Here is a 4996-nt window from a genome sequence, read left to right on the forward strand (position 1 = left end):
TATCATGTGGTAAAAATAATATATCAGCTTGATGAACTTCATTAGGAACACTAACATCAAAATGTGCAAAGTGAATTTGCTTAGGTGGTGGTTAATAAATTTGCCATATTGCTTGTTTGGATAACCATTGTTTTAGCAGTGACACGTGTAATCTTTGCTGCTTCAGCGAGTTTACTAATCGCTGCGTTACCCTTCCAGTATCCTTTTGGGGAATAATAAATCGATTAAATTTATAATTAATTACCAGCACCTAGCGCTAATTTACCTTTCATCGCGGATCTTACTAACCAATTAACCAATGATTCCTTGAAAGATTTATTGGTAATGGAATTTAGCGCATGAATTAATTTTACATCTGCTATATGTATATACTGTAGATCTTTACTTTAATAAGTTACATCATGAGCATGACACGCTTTATCAATAGCGTTGTTTGGATATTCACCTGGTTTTGGTAGATCTTGGCTGTCAAGTCTGATATCAAGTCTGGTTCCAGGGCCACAGTAATTATATCCTGGGAGATGTTTTCCTCCTGGATATTTGGCCCACGGAGTCCCTGGTAACTTTGTTAATTTTGCGGCAATATCACCTTCGTGTTTTTTTTTTTTATAAATATTATTTGGCTTTGGTTTTGGCTTATCACCTCACTGTGAGGGAATAAATTTAAATATTTTTGTACTACATCGTTCACACTTGCCTGTAACCGCTGATCTGTTATTTGTTGCTGTAATAGTTGTTAGATCACTTGTTGGGGTACGCGCCCTGCATTTCACACAATATAAATCCATAATTTATTTATATAACATGAATGTAATTGATTTTTCTGCGACACGAAAACAAGAACCGGTCAAGCATCATGCTGCGCTACCAAAATCTGTCCGTATCATTATCATTGTTCCATCTGGAAGTGGTAAGACACAACTGTTACTTAATTTGATAATGAGATGGCTCAAGTGGGAGAAGTTGTACTTGATTGCTCCGTCTGTAGATGACCAGCGGTGCTATGATGTACTTAAGGATTTTAATGAAAATGCAAAATCGTTAAACGGGGACGATGTTGTTGAATATATCACTGATATCGATGAAGCACCAAGTATTGGTTGCATTGATGGGTTTATTAACAATTTAGTCGTGTACGTTGATGTAATATTGGATAAACAATCAAATCCGCTAGAATATTTTCTCGAGGCAGACAAAAAAACACAGATGTGATTTATGTAACCCAGCGGTACACACAAATTCCTAAAGTGATCAGGGATAATTGTAATATTTTAGTTGTGTTTAACGGAGTTGACACTCACACGTTACGAAATATTCATCAGCCTTGGTGCAGCGGAGACATGGACATAAACAAGTTTAGAATTTTATTTAGTCAGGCTCAGTTATCCTCGCATGGATTTATAACAATAAATTTACATGACTCTCGAACACGATACGGAGTCGGTCTTGATAAAATATTTGGATAATATCAGCAACGAGGACGCGACCTCGAGTTGGTTCATGTTTTGTAATACTTCGCCATGAGTTTTCAGTCAGAGAAACAGCGTGAACTAACCCCCTGAGAGTTTCTCTCAGAGAGAGACTCTCGGAGAACCCTCAACATAGTTATTTTGATTTAAGATCATTAACCCTTTTTTAGAAAGCCTTATTTCGGTATTTGGAACCTTCTAAAAGTTGTCGGATTCACTTTCTCTGCTGCTACGTCTATTAGCCAAATTGCCATGTTGGAATTACCATTGTTTAGAACATGAGCCTCATACACGTGGCCCGCTAACCTGTATCCCGTGGGCATCAAAATGATTGGCGTCACAAGGTGTCATGAGAGACAACAAAGGTGGTGCGCCCTTGGTCCATCACAGATCCCCTCATGCAAACCTCAGGGTGCTTTGAGTTTGAGACCCCTGCTTTAGAAGAAGCCCTTACAAGAATTTCAATATGACCACTATTGCATCCAATTTGACTTTATGTTAGCATGATTCGTTTAGGAAAAAATAGACATGATAAAAGGTATGCTCGTGAAAACTTGTGTAGCAACGGGCATAACACTAGATTGGAGGTGGTGATGAAATAATGTGGCAGCCAATGTTGGAGGTATAATCGGCACCACTGTTATTAAGTACAAACTAGTCGTCATCAGTTCTTTTGAGTTAAAAGCCAATGTACTTACTGTCATCCATTGAAGAGTAGTAGTGTTAATGCAATTGTCAAGACGGTCTTATTTGCGGTAATATTGGAAATAAGATGGGCAATATTTTCATTTAAAACCAACTAGATATTGAAAACTACATGTCAGTATGACCTTCTCTTTAGATGGCATAGCATTGCTGAGTATCTCATTTTGACCATATGGGATGACGGATCAATCACATTTTCGTTTAGAATCAACCATACGTGATAAAATATACGCCAGTGAGACCTTCATCTCGATACGATCACGTATTCAGTCCAAGCAGTAATAATATTTCTAAGATGTAAACAGTGATAGCAATATTGGATGTACAAGGACATGTCCGACGGGAACCATTTTCAATTCCACACAATAAGAAGTCTCTTTATGAAGAATCCCATATCAATAAAGCAATGCAATCAGGACAAGTACTGATAGCACGATTGTAAAAAGAAAAGATGAATCCCATGGCAGCCGTAATTGGTATCAAGGCAACATTTTCAGTTAAAATCAACTAGGTATCATAATACTTCTATCAGAGAAAATCGATTTGTGATACAAATATATCTTCATAACCATAGTTATAAAAACATTTTCAACATTGATGGCAAAGTGGATATATTGGATATAAGATAAACATCACATTTTATTAGAATCAAATTTCATTAGCAGCATTACATTTAAAATCCTTTTTAAAAGGAGCACACAGATTCAAGACAGTTGTTGTGTCAGCTATAATCGATGTAATATCAATATCATTTTCATTTAGAACTAACTTGTCATCACATGCAGTCGTGAAGTGTAAACCGCATGGAATTTCACTCAAGAGCATCTTCATATTATGAATATAGCATTCATCAATTTTCATGGTGATCCAATTCAAACGAGACTCGTTGCATTCTCAATATTGAGTCTGCATTACCGGTTGATTCGACTGCAAGTAACAAAGGACAATAACTCTTATAGCAAAACGTTCCATAAAATACTACATCTCGCCTGGTCTTCCATGGTATAATTTTAAAACATTGCCTACTTACTAGAACAAGAAATTTAATTCACTCTGTCATTCTTAATATATATATATATATATATATATATATATATATATATATATATATATATATATATATATATATATATATATATATATATATATATATATATATATATATATGAAATGGATTTCATGATCGTGCACACTACATTGTTTCAGAAAATGCAGTAAATTCACAAATTTAACTTAAGTACCGAAGCATGCGTTAAAGTTGGAAAAGTGCAAGATCTTGAAATACATAGTCCATTTGTATTCTGTAGGTTATATAATCATATAAAAGATAGTTGGCGATTTGTTTTGCATGCGATTTACACAATTGTTAGATTTAACTATAAAACCTCTACCATATTAAACCCCCAAAAGCGTTTGATGCGTTTTGTTTGGACAGTTTTAAAATTTCTTCATAAGAAGAGGAATGCGTATATGGATATGATTTCTATTTAAATTATTCTCCCATATTCTTTATTCTTTCCTATGACTAATGAGTATGTAGAATACAAACAAAAATCCAAATAAATACCAAAACGGAAAATTGGCTGCATACTGAATCCGCTGAGTATATAATGCCATCAGTAACGCAGGAAGAAAATCGGTCATAAACCCCCTTAATTCTGGGTCATCTCCGAATATTAAATGTTGTTTGATGCAACGGTAGGGCCCCCACTGGGCATGGCCCCGTCTTGCCCAACCCCTTCTCCCACTGACTGCCATTAATCAGTAGTGAATATATATGAAACATCTAGGAATGTCATAAAACCTGACAGACTTCAGTAAGAAATAGATTTATTCTAGCATGAACTAAAACGTTGACTAATGCACATGAAAATTATGACACATTAATCATATTTAGGCCCATACTGAGTAGTATCATCCAAGATAGTTACATCCAAACTTCATGGCCTTACAAGGATGTCAGAGAATTTAAGCACAATGCATGAACTTAACGTAATCGCCTGAGTTTAAATTGTAGGTTGGAATGTCATATTGTACCTATGGTTTGCAGTAACTTCAAGATGAATATACCATCAATTTTCATTACTGTACAGCGTGGATACTAAAGTGTAAGGTAAACCACAATTTATGCAAAACATAACACTGATAACTACAGCAATTCGTTTGCAATTGTGATCACTCAGCTTCGCATGTGAGAAATAATTTGGTAGAAGCACACTGATTTATCGATTTGTCCTCTTCATATGATGATCGTAATATTTGCCAAGTGTTATGTTTACCTCTATCTTTTGTAACTGTTGGTGCATGACTAAACTATATTATAAGTATATTTTGTTCATGACTGTAAATTGTTGTGGTCGTCTATAAAGAAAATATTATCTAGTTAACTTTGTATCCATGGTCAGAAATCCTATTTTCATAGATATTAAGGAATAAATATGTGTTGACAAGCTAAATTCAACCTATATGTATATATATATATATATATATATATATAGACATATACATATATATATATATATATATATATATATATATATATATATATATATATATATATATATATATATATATATATATATATATATATATATATATATATATATATATATATATATATATATATATATATATATATATATATATATTGAACTTGATGACAAGATTGTTGGTAATTTCTCTTTCCTGGTGTAGTCAGGTGGCTTCTTAAAGGAATTAAGTTGTTCCCATTGGGTGGGTTAACTCAGGGTGGTTCTGAGTAGAAGTATGTTATGTCTCATTGAATGGATTAGGTCACTTGAACGTGTATGATTAAATATTAG

The sequence above is a fragment of the Sinohyriopsis cumingii genome, chromosome 15 (genome assembly GCF_028554795.1).
Source record: "Sinohyriopsis cumingii isolate HCF-2022 chromosome 15, ASM2855479v2, whole genome shotgun sequence".
Taxonomy (NCBI): domain Eukaryota; kingdom Metazoa; phylum Mollusca; class Bivalvia; order Unionida; family Unionidae; genus Sinohyriopsis; species Sinohyriopsis cumingii.